Source organism: Heteronotia binoei, chromosome 9 (assembly GCF_032191835.1).
Source record: "Heteronotia binoei isolate CCM8104 ecotype False Entrance Well chromosome 9, APGP_CSIRO_Hbin_v1, whole genome shotgun sequence".
Taxonomy (NCBI): Eukaryota; Metazoa; Chordata; class Lepidosauria; order Squamata; family Gekkonidae; genus Heteronotia; species Heteronotia binoei.
The window spans coordinates 6,908,907-6,928,033 of NC_083231.1; the positions used below are offsets into that span (position 1 = coordinate 6,908,907).

The 19,127-nt window shown below is 47.0% G+C and overlaps 1 non-coding gene across 1 annotated transcript; it reads left to right on the forward strand.

Moving 5' to 3' along the window:
* The first annotated feature begins 1,029 nt into the window (after positions 1-1,029).
* TRNAP-CGG (transfer RNA proline (anticodon CGG)) lies at positions 1,030-1,095 on the forward strand. The gene has a single exon. It is a non-coding gene; the product is annotated as a tRNA-Pro (tRNA).
* Positions 1,096-19,127: the final 18,032 nt, after the last annotated feature.

Sequence of the window (19,127 nt, forward strand, 5' to 3'; positions counted from 1 at the left end):
AATCTCAAGGATCACTCCACTCACCCATTGGGTGCCTCCCCAAATTATAGGCAAACTGGAGAAAATGTCTACATTAAATGACCTTTTAATCTTCATAAAAGTTCTATAAAATACTGTAATTCCAAGGGAGCTTTGACTCTTGAACACTCATACCCCCAAAACCTTGTTGGACTCAAAGATGCTACTGGACACAAATCTAGCTCTAGACTGATACATTGAAATTTCTAATTAGCGTTACTTTGTGATACCAAGATACTGCTTACTAGGGTTGCCAAGTCCAATACAAGAAATATCTGGGGACTTTGGAGGTGGAGCCAGGAGACTTTGGGGGTGGAGCCAGGAGACTTTGGGGTGGTGCCAGGAGCAAGGTTGTGACAGCATAATTGAACTCCCAAGTGAGTTCTGGCCATCGCATTTATAGGGACTGCACACCTTTTAAATGCCTTCCCTCCACTGGAAACAATAGAGGATAAGGGCACCTTTTTTGAGGGCTCATAAAATTGGACCCCCTGGTCCAATCTTTTTGAAACTTGGAGAGTACTTTGGGGAGAGCTAATGTTTGCTATACTGAAAATATGGTGCCTCTACCTCAAAAAACAGCCCCCCCAGAACCCCATAAATCCTCCATTATATCCTATGGGAATTGGTCTCCATAGGGAATAATGGAAAGCCCAGCAGACATTTCCCCCCCTCCCTCTTTCTGATGACCCTGAAGCGAGGGGGAAGGCCTCCAAACCGGGGGGAATCCCTGGCAATTTGCAACCCTACTGCTTACAGACAATCACCAAACCTCAGTTTGTCCTGGCAAACTGGTTTCATTTCCTTGTCACCAGAGAACCTGAGATTAAGCCAGGATTAAACCAAGATGTCTGCACTCAGACATCACATAAAACCATTAAGTGTGGTTAATAAACCAACTTCAAAACCTGATGGATTCGAACTCACCGCTGTCAGTGGAGTGGCCAGCCAGCATATTCAGACAACCACACAAACCATGACAGAACATGCCGTCTAGTCATGGGAGGGACGGGGGCTCAGTGGTAGAGCATCTGCTTCGGAAGCAGAAGGTCCCAGGTTCAATCCCCGGCATCTCCAACTAAAAAGGGTCCAGGCAAATAGGCGTGAAGAACATCAGCTGGAGACCCTGGAGAGCAGGGGAGGGATGGTGGCTCAGTGGTAGAGCATCTGCTTGGGAAGCAGAAGGTCCCAGGTTCAATCCCTGGCATCTCCAAAAAAGGGTCCAGGCAAATAGGCGCGAAAAAACTCAGCTTGAGACCCTGGAGAGCCGCTGCCAGTCTGAGAAGACAAGACTGACTTTGATGGACCGAGGGTCTGATTCAGTAGAAGGCAGCTTCATATGTTCATATGTCACAGGTGATTTCTGGCAACTCCATAGAGTGTTTAAGGCAAGAGACGTTCGGTGATGCTTCGCGATTGCCTGCCTCTGCGTAGCAACCCTGGGCTTCCTTGGTGGTCTCCCATTCAAGCACTTAATCGGGGCCAACCTTGGTTAGCTTCTGAGGACTGATGTGACTGGGCTAGCCTGGGCCAGGTCAGGGCAATACTAACTGTATATAGTTAACTAACCCTGGTTTCATGATTTCTTGGGCAGACTGGAGAAATTAACATTACTTAACTGGCTACTGTGAAAGTAGATGTTTTTGTATCACAGGTGTCATGCTAAAATTTAGACAAAAGACTCATACACCGTGGCTTGCTTCTAATGCAGTGGAAACATCTCTGTAAGTTTTGTCCTCCTCCTTTCACTCTTCTTATGGGTAGACTTTAAAGCAGTGGTCCCCAACCTTTTTGGCCCCAGGTTCTGGCCCCAGAGCCGGCCGACCAACCGTGGCCCCAGGGCTGGCAGGGTGGGGGGTGCCCAATTCGGCCTCCTCCCCCCGTTTTCCTCCTCCCCCTCCCCCGTTTTCATCATTTTAAGGCTAGGGAAGGGACTGTGAAGCACCTCCCAGGCCGACCCCCCCCCCCCCGCCGATCAGCAGGAAAACTGCAGCAGCAGCAAGTGACGCTGCCCTTGCCTTCTGAGGTAGGTATTTGTGAGTTTCCTGCATTGTGCAGGGGGTTGGACTAGATAACCCTGGAGATCCCTTCCAACTCTATGATTCCTTCCTTTCCCCGGCCTTAAAATGGTGAAAATGGGGGGGGGGGAGGAGGGCAGTGAGGCTGCATGGCCCGTTGCAAACAGGCTGCGGCCCGGTACCGGTCCTTGGCCCAGGGGTTGGGGACCCCTGCTTTACAGGGTTGCCAGCCTCCAGGCAGTAGCCGGAATGTTCCTGGAGTTACGATTGATCTCCAGGTGACAGAAATCAGTTCGCTTGGAGAAAATGGCCACTATGGCATTATACCCCACTGAATCCTAGAATCCTAGAGTTGGAAGGGACCTCCAGGGTCATCTAGTCCAACCCCCTGCACAATGCAGGAAACTCAAAGACCTCCCTCTAAATTTACAGGATCCTCATTACTGTCAGATGGCCATCCAGCCTCCATGGCCATCTAGTCCTTCTTCTCCTTAAAAATTCCTTTAATCAATGTGGAAAGTTCTACGGATTAAGATTTTTTTTAAAAAAAATAAGAGGAACTTCTTCTCATTTTTGCTACTGTTGTCTTTGGGGGCAACTGAGGCCACTTGAACCTGCTGGTACATTGACAACATAACCGTTTCCTTTTCAAGGTCAGGGTTTTCAAATACTCTGCAGCTCTTGAGGCTGCAGGGGCAGAGAGCCACAGACACCCACCAGCCATTCTTTCTTTTTTTAAAAAATAGGGAACTTTGTGTCAGAACCACAGGAGACATTTTGAGAGAAAATATCTCAACGTTTTCTTTCTTTTTTATTGCCATTTGCATCCTGTTCTACGTAAAGGTTCCACTTTTGCACAAAAGGGGGAAAAAATCCATGCAGAATCTACGCTCTTTGGATTCGTACAGTTCTACCCAGTTCTCCGGTGCTTGGCAGTGTGTCGTTATTTGCTCAAGAGTTAATTCTCCAGTGCATTCGCATGCAGACTGAGATCCCTGAGGGGTAGGAATGCTAAAAATAAACTCATAGTATGGTGCATGCCAAGCTGGTTATACTCAGAGCAGATTCAGTGCAACCAGCTCTGCTGCAATGTTGCATTTTGAGGCTGAGCGTTTGAAAAATTAAAAATCCAGTGCCGCAGAAACAGAATTGTATGCTCTTTCTTTTCTGATAAATGTGGGGGGGGGAAACATGTCTGATTATTTTCAGGAAGTGAGTTTCACCACCACAAATAGATTCTTAATGCAGAGGTGCCATTTCAAGATATCTGAAATCCAGGGCTTTTTTGGGGCAGGAAGGCACAAGAATGCAGTTCTGGCTGGCTTGGTGTCAGGAAATGCAAATGAGTTCCTGCTGGGCTTTTTCTACCCCAAAAGCCCTGCTGAAATCAGTAAACTGGCCAAACTTTCAGAGGGGCAAATTAGATGAGACTGGGGGAAGCGTACTTTATGTGTGCGTTTGCAATAAAAAAGGCCAACGCCATGCTGGGAATTATTAGGAAGGGAATTGAAAACAAATCAGCCAGTATCATAATGCCCCTGTATAAATCGATGGTGCGGTCTCATTTGGAGTACTGTGTGCAGTTCTGGTCGCCGCACCTCAAAAAGGATATTATAGCATTGGAGAAAGTCCAGAAAAGGGCAACTAGAATGATTAAAGGGCTGGAACACTTTCCCTATGAAGAAAGGTTGAAACGCTTGGGACTCTAGCTTGGAGAAACGTCGACTGCGGGGTGACATGATAGAGGTTTACAAGATAATGCATGGGATGGAGAAAGTAGAGAAAGAAGTCCTTTTCTCCCTTTCTCACAATACAAGAACTCGTGGGCATTCGGTGAAATTGCTGAGCAGACAGGTTAAAACGGATAAAAGGAAGTACTTCTTCACCCAAAGGGTGATTAATATGTGGAATTCACTGCCACAGGAGGTGGTGGCGGCCACAAGCATAGCCACCTTCAAGAGGGGTTTAGATAAAAATATGGAGCAGAGGTCCATCAATTCAGTGGCTATTAGCCACAGTGTGTGTGTATGTATAAAATTTTTTGCCACTGTGTGACACAGAGTGTTGGACTGGATGGGCCATTGGCCTGATCTTACATGGCTTCTCTTATGTTCTTATGTTTATAGCTCTTGTGACCTTCCAATTTAGACTGGGACCACACTGTAGCATTTTTTTTTCAAAGCCACCCCCTATATACTGTTGGAAATCAGTCCTAAAATGGCTGACTGACTCCATCTTAGTAATAGTAATGTTGTTTCTGCAAATGTCATGCTGAGTCATGCTGCATCATGGCCCAGCTGTTTCTTGTTACTGAGGTAAGGTGGAATGACCTCACCTGTAATTAGGCTTTGTGCTGACTCACAGAGCTGATGCAACCTCTGGTGAGCTTGCATGATTGGTGTGTGTATTTAGGGAAGCTCAGTGAGCTTGCTCTTCCTTGCCTGTAAGGATTGTGGATACCGTGTTACGTATCGTCCGGGTGGCAGTGAACACTGCTTGTGTTGATCCTGTGCTACTGTGCTTGGATCGTTCTGTGTATACTTACTGGTGTATACAGTTATCTACTGTAGTGTGAACTGATTACTGTGTATGACCTTGGCCTGGCAACGACTTTGAATATTGGATACTGCCCTGGTAAATACATTCCACTATTGAATACAGTTGTCTCTCTTGTCTATTAATTCCTGTGTTTTTCCCTGTCCCTCTTCTTCAGTGTCTTCTGCCGCGTGCAAATTCTCTAACATATACACAGCAGAGTTGCCAACTTCCAGATGGTACCTGGACATCTCCCACTGTTACAACTGATCTCCAGAGGACTGAGATCAGTTCCCTTGGAGAAAACGGCTGCTATGGAGGGTGGACTTTCTGCTAAGGTCCGTTTCCATCCTCAAAATCTCCAGGTATTTCCCAGCCTAATAACTCCAGGTATTTCCTGGCAACCTTAACACACACATAGCATGTAGCTGCTGTTTGCCCAGTGGGAGAACAATATACAAAATTCATAAGTTTACCCAATGGAAAAAAAAACCTGGTGAAAATTAGTCTCTACTCCAATCTCCCATGGTTGTTATTTAATTAAAAAAAAAACCACTAAAGATCTTCTCACTGATTTCCCATCTGGCTTTGTTGAGTTTGGCCAAACGTTGACTACCAATAGTTATGCATAGGGCTGCCAATCCCCAGGTGGGGGCAGGGGATCCCCCGGTTTGGAGACCCTCCCCCCACTTCAGGGTCGTCAGAAAGCGGGGGGAGGGGAGGGAAATGTCTGCTGGGAACTCTATTACTCCCTATGGAGATTTATTCCCATAGAAAATCATGGAGAATTGATCTGCGGGTATCTGGAGCTCTGGGGAGGCTGTTTTTTGGGGTAGAGGCACCAAATGTTCAGTATAGCATCTAGTGCCTCTCCCCAAAATACCCCACAAGTTTCAAAAAGATTGGACCAGGGGGTCCAATTCTATGAGCCCCAAAAGAAGGTGCCCCTATCCTTCGTTATTTCCTATGAAAGGAAGGAATTGAAGAGGTGTGCCGTCCCTTTAAATGTGATTGTCAAGTCTGCTATGAATTACTCAATACCTGTATTAAGTTTGGTTCTGAAGTGAAGGAGTCTGGGTACTTTACAGTGTACACCGATTGCTGCTAGCTCACTTTCCTGCCCCCTCACTAGAGAGGCCTTTGTTGTGTAGTCTGCTTTGAAATGCTAACATGTGAATAAGATAAGGGCGCCTTCCCAGCCTTGTTCTCTGTGGGAGAGGCTTCGGCCTGGGAATGAAGGGAGTAGCATCCTAGTGCGAAAATGTGCTGCATAGATTACCCCCACCGTAGGAATTCCTTTCATCTATACCTTAAATGCTGGTTTAGAGCCTATGTATTTTAGTCCTTCAATCTCTGCCATGGTCTCTAGTTCTGTTTACAATAAACTTGTTACTCTGTTTCACCAAGAGACTCGTTATTGAATTCAGCCGACTTGACATTTTGAACGGAGAACGGAGAACTCCCAACCAGAGTGGAGGGCGCTGCGGAACATGAAGCAAGGGGCCCGATCCATCCGAGAGTACGCGGCCGACTTCCAGGCCAACGCCGCCCGGGCTCGGAATTGGAACGAAGTGATGAAGATCGAGCACTTCACCAATGGGCTGAACCCGAGCATCCTGGATAGGGCGCTCACGCAAGCCAGCCCCGATACCCTGGTGGGGTGGATTCAGCTGGCGGGGGAGGTGGAGACCAACCTGAAACGAGTGGCAATGCTGCGCCAAGCACTAGCCGCCGGCAGGGGAATGCCGAAAGCAGCCCCCGGGAAGGCTGAGCCACCTAAAGTCAAGAAGCCGGCGGCGGCTGCTCCGGGGGGGCCCCGACGTTGTTTTCGGTGTGGGGACCCCAACCATCTGGCCTCCGGCTGCCCCCAACCAGCCACCGGGGCTGCCCCACCGCAGGGAGCCACCCGCCCGGGCACCCCCGGCCCCAAGAAGACCACCGGCCGCCCTAAGGATGCGGCGAAGGGCAGCGCGCTCCTGGTGCAAGAGGACCTGCAGGAGGAGGAGGTGCGTCTGTCCGAGGAGCTGGCCGAGCTGGCGTGGGAAGAGGAGCCGGCGGGAAACGACGCCGACCTGCTTTGAACGGTGCCAACCAGCAGGTCGACCGGGAGGAGGCACCGCTAACGGTGAGACCCACGGGAAGGTTGTACTTTTAAGTGGTCAAATTGTTGAACCCAAAGCTAAAAAGGTTCCTACAGATCCGGGCCCTCATAGACTCGGGCTGTAATAGAGAGCTGATTTCCCCCAAGGTGGTGGAGGCTCTGGGGTTGGAACGCTTTCAACTGCCCCACCCCATGCACTTTGAACAGATGGATGAGTCAGTAATGGGGGGGGAACCCTGCACGCAAGAGACTGAGCCGTGCCCCCTGGGGATTGAGGACCACTGGGACTCAGAGACGTTTGTGATCGCGCCCGCCTGCGGCTACCCCGTGGTCCTGGGAGTGGGGTGGTTGGAGAAGCACGAGCCCCTCATCCGCTGGAGAGCCCAGACCATCAGATTTCCCGACCCAAGTTGCAGCCAGCACCTTTGGCAAGCGGCATGGGGGCCACGAGCGCCAGCCGCTCGGGAGAGGGCGTGCGTCCTGGTGGAAGAGGTGCACCATGTCCCGGACGCCTACCGCGACCTAATGGAAGTGTTTAGTGAACGGGAGGCCAACCAGCTACCCCCCCACAGGAGCACAGACTGTGCGATAGAACTGATCCCCGGGGAAAGCCTTCCCAGGGCCAAACTCTACCAAATGGGGTGGGCTGAGAAGAAGGAGTTGCGTAAATTTCTAGACTTGAACTTGAAAAGGGGGTTCATCAGACCCGCGACGGCCCCCCACGCGGCCCCCGTGTTGTTTAGAAAGAAAAAGGACAACAGCCTTAGGCTTTGCACTGACTTTCGCGGGATTAACGCGATTTCCATGTCAAACGCCTACCCCATCCCCCTCATCAAAGACCTGCTAAGCACGGTGGCGGGGGGGGGGGAAATTTTCACAAAGCTTGACCTGTGGGACGCGTACTTCCGAGTGCGCATCAAAGAGGGGGATGAGTGGAAGACGGCGTTCAACACACCGATGGGACAATTTGAATACTTGGTCATGCCGTTTGGATTGCAAGGGGCACCTGGGGTGTTCATGAATTTCATAAATGATGTATTGCGGAAATTTCTGTACAAGGGGGTGGTGGTGTACCTTGATGACATCATTATTTATTCTCAAGATGAACAGTCCCATGTGAAACTAGTGAGGGCCCGTTGCAAACAGCCCCCCCCCCAGAGTCCCCGATACCCACAGATCAATTCCCCATCATTCCCAATGGAATCGTTCATGGAGGTGCATGATGGCTCTGGGGGCGGGGCCTCCCCCGCTGGCCAGCTGGCTGGAGGAGGGGGGAAGCCTGTAAAACCCTGAGATCCCCCTCTGGGACCTGGGGATTGGGAAGCCTAGTTGTTGGCAGGGAGCCATTAAACTCGGACCCATGGACCAGGCCATACCCAGTCAAATCTGAAACTGCACTGAAGTAATCTTTTTAGAATGCCATCTTACTGTTGTTTGTTGTTGTTTTTATGGACACTAACGCTATTCTAAAAATTCTAATGCGATTTATGTTATAACTTCCTATGCTGTTCCCCATCCTGAGCCTGCTGGCTGGAAGGGTGGGATAAAAATCAAATAAATAAATAAATAAATGAGAGAGAGAGAGAGAGAGACAGAGAGAGGTTTCACACAGGAGATTTGGCCCAACCAAGCCCTGCCTCCCATTCGGATTAAAAGTGCACGATCACACAAGCACATCTGCCCTCCGAGCTGCACCCGCTCTGACCCCATCTCCAGATGCCTCCTATCGGCATTAAAAAGCTACCTGGATTTTCCTGGTATCATCCCTCTGAATCGGATGTAGATTGCATAATCGGCTACTGTCTGAATGCCCCAGGGCGACTCATAAGCTGAAGAGCTTAAGATCATGCTGAGCCGTTTCCGACAAGGTCGGGGTTTTCCCCCCGTTTTTTGCAACGGGATAAAATCGTGTCAGTTTTGCAGCGTGAAACCAGCCAGCCAGAGAGAGAGAGAGAAGCTACAACTTCCAAAATTGCAATGCTATCAATAAAACTGGGAAAGAAGAAATGCCAAAAAGATCCCAATGTGACAAGATGCCCCAGTGGCAGCTCGGCATAAAAGACTGTCTCCTTACAAATCAAGTCCCCAGTTTTCTAAGGCTATGAAGTTCACTGTTGCAGAACTCTGCCGGAACCACAAAGATGGTGTGTGTGTGTGTGTGTGTGTGTGTGGCTAAGGCCTACTTTCTCAACCAATGGGGTTTTGGTTACCTATATGTGTATAATTAGTTCCCCATGGATTTAGGTGATTTTAGTAATATATCTATGCCCGTGAACGAACCAAGGCACATAAAAGGCAAATCATACATTTTCATTTGAACGGCAGCCTTTGGTTAAAACAACACGTGGTGAACTCTAACTCCCAGTAGCATGTTGGGATATTCATGCTCAGCGAGCCATGGGGTGCCCAAGGAATCCTCAAAGCCTAGAAGGCAGCAGGAATCCCATGGGCATCTCTGGGAACCCTGTCTGCACAGAGGTTTTCTGGACTGCAGCCTGGCTCATTAAATGTAGAAATGCTGCACGAATCTGAAAAGAAAGAAGGGTTACAGGGGACTAGTAAATCCTTTGGCTGCACAGGCCAGGTGCCTTAAGCAAGACAATTTTATTGAAAACTATAGAGCTGCAAATGTATCTTCTGGGAGATCATAAGTAAATCTGAAAGCTTTAATCTGCCTAATTACCAGATGAGTTGGGTAACACTTTAAGTGAAAGTATGTGTTAGCAGAAGCACAGGCATCAGGAAATGGCAACTTCGGCTCAGGCACATTAATTTATACTGGGCAGTCTAATTTCCCTCATGCCCCAGCATCAGAATTGCCCCTGCTATAGATAATCAAAGGTATACTTTTACAATCAAAGGTATACTTTCAAGAGAGCCAGTTTGGTGTAGTGGTTAAGTGTGCGGACTCTTATCTGGGAGAGCCGGGTCTGATTCCCCGCTCCTCCACTTGCACCTGCTGGAATGGCCTTGGGTCAGCCATAGCTCTGGCAGAGGTTGTCCTTGAAAGGGCAGCTGCTGTGAGAGCCCTCTCCAACCCCACCCACCTCACAGGGTGTCTGTTGTGGGGGAGGAATGTAAAGGAGATTGTAAGCCACTCTGAGACTCTTCGGAGTGGAGGGTGGGATATAAATCCAATATCATCTTCTTCTTCAGAATGTAGACAAAGTAAAACCAACATGAAGTTGGTGGAAAGAAAGACATGCAGTTAGGATAAAGGAAAGGCCAAGTACGGCTAATGCCACCTGAAGATTTGGTGTTTCCCTCATGTCTAGTTACATCTCTTCCTTTCTCTTCTGAAAGGTTTTTTGTTGTTCAGTCGCACAGTCGAGTCCAACTCTTTGCGACCCCATGGACAAAGTCACGCCAAGCCCTCCTGTCTTCCACCATCCTCCAAAGTCTGTTCAAATTCATGTTTGTTACATCAGTACTGCTGTCCAGCCATCTCATCTTTTGCCATCCCCTCCTTCTTTTGCCTTCTGTCTTTCCCAGCATCGGGGTCTTCTCCAGGGAGTGCTCCCTTCTCACTTGGTGGCCAAAGTATCTGAACTTCAGCTTCAGCATCTGACCTTCCAGGGAACAGTCAGGGTGCCCAAAACTGAACACAATACTCCAGGTGAGGCCTTACCAGAGCAGAGAAAAGTGATAGAATCACTTCCTTGGGCGAGTTAAAGGGACCAGGGACCAGCTGTTTCATGGGCCCTTGATCTTGGGCAGGGGCTGGGGACTGCTTCCAGTGGCTCTAGGGTGGATAGATCCTAGGCAGGCAACCCCCGGTAACCTCTGGTCCAATCGTTTTGAAACTTGGGGGTATTTTGGGGAGAGGCACTAGATGCTATACTAAAAATTTGGTGCCTCTACCTCAAAAAAATAGCCCCCCCCCCGAGCCCCCAATACCCACGGATCAATTTGTTATTATTCCCTATGGGAATCGTTCTCCATAGGGAATAATGGGGTGCCCAACAGACATTTCCCTCTTCCCCACGCTTTCTAAAGGGGGGAGGGCCTCCAAACCAGGGAATCCCCTGCCCCCTCCCTCTCTCTCACACACAAATACTTACTAGATCTTCTTCCTGCAGAACTCTACTTGCTGTGAAAACGAAAGCAAAAGAAAGGGAGGGGCCATTCTCCATGGAAACTATTACTGACCCTTTCCAATGAAGCCCTTCCTGTTTCCTGCGCAGCCTTAAAGGCATACATATTACAAACGGATCAGGAGCTCTACCACTACATGATGCCTACACGCATGTTCTCCCCCACCCCCCTGCTTCCGGATTTTTGGAGAGCGGGGGAGGAGGCCGCAAACTCAAGGGTCCCCCCGCCAGGGCGGGGGGGGGGTTGGGAAGCCTAGCACACGTGGCCGGCAGCAGAAGGGGCCCCCAGTCCTCGTTCAAGTTAAAGGGTCTGTGAAACAGCTGATCAGCGGGCCCTTAGACTCAGACTGGGACTGCTTATGCCCCCTGCCCCAGAAACTACCTCTCCACTGCCCTGGAGCTATGGCAGAGGCCCCAGGGACTGGTTGGGGCCCCAGAGAAAGGGGACCTCTTCCAGAATTCGGGAGGCTGTGCCCCCACAGGCCCCCTTGTAGCTACAGACCCTTTATAACTGTAACAAGTCTTGGTGTCATTCGGCAGAGAGTTCTTGCTCTCTGGAGGACATTCCAGGGGAGGCAGTCCTGCAGGCCCACTGGTCCCTAGCTATTTGGGGCCTGAATGTCAAAACCAGAACCTTGAACCTGACCTGGTGCTCAGTCTGGAGCCGGTGCAGTTGGTGAAGTGCAGGCTGGATGGATGCAGTCCTCGTAAGGCCCGGGCCGCTGCATTCTGGACCAGTTGTGACTTCGAAATCTGCCTCAAGGGTAGAGCGAGTGACAGTAATCAAGCCTAGAGGTGACCACTGCATGGATTACAGTGGCTGGATCAGGGCAAGACAAGTAGGGGGTCAGTTGTTGGATCTGGTATAGTTGGGGAGATGCCAGTCTGACATTTGTGATCTGGGCCTGATAAAGGAATTTTACTTGTACTTTTAAGACCTAAACTGGAAGCTATATATTGGCAATATTAATATTTTCAGTATAAGTAATTGCTCTAACATAAGGCCAGGTACATTTTGGCCTCCCAATAATTTTGTTTTGGGTCATCCATTTCCAAATCGGAACATTCCATTTTGGGTCCTCTATTAAGTGTGTATTGCCTTACAAGTGTAACAGGGACTTTGTTGTATGTTGTAATTTGTACTATTTGACCTCTGAAGAAGGCCTCTGCGGGCCAAAATGCTAGGCTTGCCAGTCCTCAAAACCAGACAGGGGAACCACCACCCCCCACCGGCAATGAAGATCCTGTGAATTTAGGGGGAGGGGTTTGTGAGTTTCCTGCACTGTGCAGGGGGCTGGATTAGATGACCCTGGAGGTGCCTTCCAACTCTAGGATTCTATGATTCTTCAGACAGCTTCTCAAGTATCAGAACAGGTCTATGCAAATATATTGCTGGATCAGGGGAAAAGTGTGTAGGGGGAAATGAACAAATACAGGACTTTATTTGCAAAAACGGTGGTGCATTTGCACTTGTACATCTTGAATGTTCTTCACAGATGTTGGTTGGGGATTCTGGGGGTGGAGCCTGAGGAGGGTGGGATATGTGGAGGGGAGAGGCTTCAGTGGAGCATAGCACCGTGGGGTCCCCCTTCCAAGATGGTCACTTCCCCCAGGTTTTCTCTGTCACCTGGAGATCAGTTGTAATCCCACCCTAGACTCAGCCCACCACACACACTGCTTTTTGTGTAAGTGCAGCTGCCAGACGAAACAAACACAATCACCTCATTGACTATTTTGGCTCCGCTCCTAAAAAATAAGATCCTCGTGAGAATGAAATAAAGGTACACAAATCTGTAGGACCACCAGTAATGTATTCAGCTTGCACCACAGGACCTCAAAGCAGCCATTTTGCCATTGCTTCCATGTATGTATTATTCATTATATATTTTTTTATTAAAAAAAGAAAAGCATTTCAATTAACCTTCATGTAGACCACAAAAGCATATAACTAAATATTTTATATTCTATTCTGGATTAATCACTACAGCCGACTGTACAATTTCAGTGAATAATTTATTTGAGGAATATTATTGTCCTCTATTTTGTGAATTTCCAGGAAGCATCTGAGAACTTTCTCTCATTGTTTTATTTGATTCTCTAATTGATTCTTGTTTTGCAGATGTTGAACGCTCCCATTGGCTAATGTCATATGGCCACCATGTCAACAAACTAAGAGCCAGCATGGACATCAAGAACCTTAAAAGCCAGCATGGGTTTATCAAGAATAAGTAATGTCAGACTAACCTTATCTCTTTTTTCAGAAAACTTATTACCTTGCTGGATCAGAGGAATGCTGTAGGCATAGTTTATCTTGATTTCAGTAAGGCTTTTGTGAGGGAAGCCCGGCTCATGCTGACATGCTGTCCTGCGACCCGGGAAGCAGAGAGCTGCGGGGGGAGGGGGTGCCCAGAGGATGGTGCAGAATTGTTTTCTGTTGCTCCAGAAGGTTCGACCAGAACCAAGGGGTTGAAATTACGTCACAAGAGTTTCCAGCTCAACATTAGGAAGAACTTCCTGACCGTTAGAGCGATTCCTCAGTGGAACAGGCTTCCTCCTTGGGAGGTGGTGGGCTCTCCTTCCCTGGAGGTTTTTAAAAAGAGGCTAGATGGCCATCTGATAGCAATGAGGATCCTGTGAATTTAGGGGGAGGTGTTTGTGAATTTCCTGCATTGTGCAGGGGGTTGGACTAGATGACCCTTGGGGTACCTTCCAACTATTATTCTGTGATTCTATGGATATGCCTGCTTGTCAAGGAAATCATTAGGAAGTTAGGAAGAAGGCAAGAGTAGTCTGAAGGACCACTACTCTGTGAATGTGAACTGACAAGAAAGTTTGTGTCAACTAAATGTTACCTCATAACGTAAGTTAGATCGAGGTCTAAAAGGATGGGTTTGATTCTAAATTTTTGTATCAATCTCCATTCAGTGGTTCTAAACAGAAAAGTTCACTAGTTTTCCTATTAAGTTTCCCTTATAAAATTGGTATTTTTATGCATTAAGTAAAAAGTATTTTTTCCATTCAGTATTTGATTTTCTGAGCTGATTTCCCAATTTCCATTTTGCTTGAACCAAATCTAGCAAAAGAGTTGAAGGAAGGGCATGGACTTCTTTCAGAATTTTGATTTCCCCGGTCAGGCTAGGCTTCAAGAAACATGACCGATGTTTAGAGCAAATGAGAGTAAAATTCAAGGGAAGTTTCTGAAGCGTCTTCTTAAAGAAGTAGCTAAAAGAGCTGAGCTCGAGCTCCCATTCTTCTAGTGTTGATTGTGGAAAATACAGTTATTGGGGGGGGGGGGATTTACCTTATAATGATGGAGAGGGCTTTTTTGCATTCTGATTTTTCTGGCTTGTCTGTTCCTGTTGTTTCAAGGGTTTTTTCCGCTCTACATGTGTTTTTGCTCTCTCTAGTGGTGGATTTGATATTACATTGGTTTATTGGCAAATATCACTGCAGATTTAAATTACAGGGAGATATGCTGGACATAAAGAAGAAGAAGACTGCAGATTTATACTGCAGCCTTCTTTCTGAATTAGAGACTCAGAGCGGCTTACAATCTCCTATATCTTCTCCCCCCACAACAGACACCCTGTGAGGTGGATGGGGCTGAGAGAACTCTTACAGCAGCTGCCCTTTCAAGGACAACTCCTACGAGAGCTATGTCCAACCCAAGGCCATTCCAACTGCTGCAAGATGAGGAGTGGGGAATCAAACCCGATTCTCCCAGATAAGAGTCTGCGCACTTAACCACTACAACCAAACTGGCTATGCTTTACTACACCAAAGTGATGTAATATCAAATTTTTCACTAGAGGGAGCAAAACACATGTGGAACAGGGGGAAAAAGAAGAAACAATTACACACAGATGAAGAAAATGAGAATGCATTTCCATTGTGGGTAAGATGGGTAGATCCAGTGCTACTTGCCTGTGATTGTGCATCAGTGAAGAGTGCCCCCGAAATATCCCCCCACACCTATTCTCCTGCGTTGGTACATTACAGAGAAAGAGCCATACTTGGTAGCAATTATCTGCTTGCAAAAACCTGGAACTAAGTTTCAAACATCTTCTGTTTGAGCAGAGATGATGAAGAGGCATGTCATGGAAGTAAATCAGATTTTCTTAGAGAGAGAACAGCCTTTGCCATATGTTGAAACAAATTGCCTGAATAATGAGATGCTATCTATGGAGATTCAATGATGGCAAAATGGCTCCAATTAACTGATAGAAAAAAAAAACAATGCTAGGATGACAGAGAGTGATGAGTTGCAGAGACTTCCTGTTCTCCAACCTAGCTGAAAGGTGAACTCTTTCTTGTAAATACTAATGATCAGTTGCCAGAAGTGAGGGATGCCAACAGTTCAAAGAACTGGAAAATATTAACTTGAAGTAATAAATATGGGTTCAGGCTAAGAGGATTTGGCATTTGTCCATCGGAGGCTTTGAATACTTCCGGACTCCCCCACACTAAAATACTTCTGGACTCCCCCACACACAAATACTTCCGGAATCTCCCACACTTTGTTCAGCTGGCAGAGACAGTTTCCGGAAGATTTATGGCCAGCTATTTGGCTACTTTCATGTTTGTAAGCCATCCGTCATCCGATGAGGTAACCAATGTCCTCTAAACTGAAGGGAGAGGTCAACCAGAGAGGTCAAAACAGACTGCGGGGTCATAAGTATACTTAAGATCTTCCTTTTTACCATTTAATGCTGGGGTGTCAGTATATGTTCTTAACTGGTTTTGGGGGATCAGACATGAACTGGTTCGGAGCACACAAGATGAAACTTACCTAGATAATCTCCATCAGAAATGTGACTGATCTGCCCCAAGATGGATGTTGCATTTTGTTGGAAGCAGAGGTTTTTTGTAGCAGGAACTCCTTTGCATATTAGGCCACACACCCCTGATGTAGCTGATCCTCCAAGAATTTCCAGGGCTTTTAGTACAGGGCCTACTATGAACTGCAGGAGGATTGGCTACATCAGGGGTGTGGCCTCACATGCAAAGGAGTTCCTGCTACAAAAAAAGCCCTGATTGGAAGAGGCTGTGCTTCCCCTCTTCAACTGCCGGTTCAGTTCTTGAGGGGGCTGCTGGATTCACAGACAGCTAATCTTTACCATCCCCTTCAAATTTACATGAGGAAAATGCACACGCCCCTCTTTTTCTCTCAGGCATGCAGGGAAATGAGATGGTCAGATGCTGGCTGCAGTGTGGCTGGTGGATTCAGGTTGGTTGTCATGCTGGTCTGAAGCCATAAACCGAAGTTTGAGTCCAATGGCACCTTTAAGACCGACCAAACCGAATTCATGCACCAAGGCTTATACTCAGAATTAAAGTTTATTGGTCTTAAAGGTGCCACTGGACTCAAGCTTCGTTATATTGCTGATGGAGAATTCTGTCTGGGGGTGCTGGGAGGGAGACTCAAAAGAATACACCTGAAACTGCCTCATACTGAATCAGTCCCTTGGGCCATCTAGGTCAGTATTGTCTGTGGAATGCATATGTAATCCTTTATTATTTATTTATTACATTAAGCTTCTATCCCGCCCTCTCCGCAAGCGGACTCAGGGCGGCTCACAACATTACATTACTACCATTAAAACCAATAAAACATATAAAACATAATTACATATTTAAATTATTTAAAACCATTTCATGGTGCTGCGTTAATACAGTACAATATAGGCGGTTTTGAAAATTCGGTGGTGACCACCAGTGCTTTGTTTCTTTGTTTCTTTCTTTCTTTTTATCTCAAAAGTTTACAGCTTTTTACATTCTGTGCATTCTCATCTGCAAATGTTATGCCGTTATGGTATGGCCATTATGGTATGGTATGGTCTATTCAGGCTGGCACAGAGTCTCCAGGGTCTCAGGCAGAGGTCTTTCATGCCATCTACTACTTGACCTTTTCTTTGAACTGGAGATGCCAGGGATTGAACCTGGGACCTTCTCCATGCCAAGCAGATGCTCTGCCACTGAGCCACAGCCCCTGTGCCATAAAATATAGAGTTGGAAGGGATCTCCAGGGTCATCGAGAACAACCCACATGCTTCCCTCTGCTCAGTTAGTTGACTAAGGTCGTTTTCGCACTCACCTCCAGCTGGTGCGACCCTCCTCTTCACCGCGCAGGATCTGCACGGATTTCGCACTAAATGCCGCAGAGCAGCCTTTTGTGCCGGAAACTCCTGTCGCAAAAGCCGCTCAAACGTAAATCGCCAAAAAGCAGTTTGGCGTTTGTGCGGCTTTTGCGACGGGAGTTTCCAGCGCAAAAGGCTGCTCCGCGGCATTTAGTGCGAAATCCGCACAGATCCTGCGCGGTGAAGAGGGGGGTCGCGCCGGCTGGAGGTGAGTGCGAAAACGACCTAATTGACTAACTTAGTTTTTATTTATTGGTAGTCCCCATTGGATGTTGTGCTCTTTATAAATATTGTGGTCTTTATATATATTGGATGTTTTGTTCAGTAGATAGATGACAGACGGATAGATAGATAGATAGATAGATAGATAGATAGATAGATAGATAGATAGATAGATAGACAGACAGACAGACAGACAGACAGACAGACAGACAGACAGACAGATAGATAGACAGATAGACAGATAGACAGACAGATGGATAGATGCCTTTATGTATATATCTGTATTTCCTTTTATTTAAATTATTAGTTGCCTTGCTTTCTGTAAGGAGGTTAATAAATGTTTTAAACTAATACATGAATAAACACCCTGGATCTTCTTGAGAACAGAAAGTCAGCACAGCATGCAAAGAGAAGTGGCAGGAGCTGCCTCTCTCCTCTGTGAGTTTGCTGCTTGTGTCAAGGTTTTTCCTTCTTGTTGTTTTAAATGCAAAGAAACATTTGGGCCTGGAATCCGTCCACTGTCAGGCGTCTGCAACCCATCCCTCCCCTTCAATATTCTACAACTCATTCTCCTGCATCTGTAAATCAGGTACTAAAGGTGCGTATAGCTGGAGGGCCTGGAAAGCGAGGAAGGGACCCTGTGCACCGAGTATAAAGGGGGCAGAGGCTTTTCTGACAGTGCTCCTTGGCCGCTGGCTTCCATTCAAATGAAAATTGACTCCAGCAAAATTGTTAACTGAAAATGAAGCTGCAAGATTCATGGCGGCTGACCTTGCCTGCCCGCAACCTGCTCTCACCAAAGTTGGGGAGCAAATAAATCTCAATTTCAAAGAACCAAACCTTTGTGTTTTTAATATACCGAGAGACAGATCCTGTTCTTGCAGCCCTCCATCTAATTGAGAACTACAGTGCTGAATCTGCTCTGGATTTTTGTTTAACAGATCTCAGTTCTGGATGTGAGCCCCCCCCCCCCAAAAAAAATAATTATCTTGATTAGTAACTTTACCCTTTGATGATGCTAGTCTGATTCGAGCCATTTCCCCCCTCTTTACTGATAGAAAAGCATTGAGCATCCTCAGCACATTTACAAGATGGGAGTGAACATGAGTCTAGCATTTGCAGAAAAGGAGGTCAAGCGTTCCCCAGTCTTTGGTAATAAAACTTTTGGTAATAAAACTTTTTTGACTCATTAATCTATCATGAAACATGCAGGCTTTCTCTTGAGGTACCAGTCAAATGGATCAAATCCTTTGGAAAAATATCTTTGACATTTAAACAAAAGGAGTATGAAAAAAAAAACCCTGAGTCTCCCTGTAGGAAAGGGTTTCATAATTCTTTAGGAACACTGGATTTTCCCGGGGAATTATTTATTGATTCAGAGAGAGCTATATTGCAGAAACAGAACTATTCCGGCACATAAAATTGTATCCAGTAGGAATGAAGCTACCAGTTCAAGAATACAGCAGTCTCGGAAGCATCTCCAAGTATCTCATTTAAAATTACAAAATAATTTAACATTACAAAATAAGAGCTAACATATCTATTTCAGAAAATATTTTTTTCTCTAGAGAGAAATCTTTTTCTAGGGAGAAGCACAAGATTCGAGCAAATAAAACTTGGTCTTCAAGAAAACTGAAAATCAGAGTGCTGTAGAAGTTAGGGCCTAGCAAGAAATTGTTAAAGGAAAAGGTTGTCCCCTGTGCAAGCACTAGCTGTTTCCGACTCTGGGGTGACGTTGCTTTCACGTTTTCACGGCAGACTTTTTACAGGGTGGTTTGCCATTGCCTCCCCCAGCCACGTACGCTTCCCCCCCAGCAAGCTGGGGACTCATTTTACCAACCTCAGAAGGATGGAAGGCTGAGTCAACCTGGAGCCGGCTACCTGAACCAGCTTCCACCAGGATCGAACTCAGGTCGTGAGCAGAGAGTTCAGACTGCAGTACTGCTGCTTTACCACTCTGCGCCACGGGGCTCTTACAAGAAATCGTTAGGTTGGGGGAATA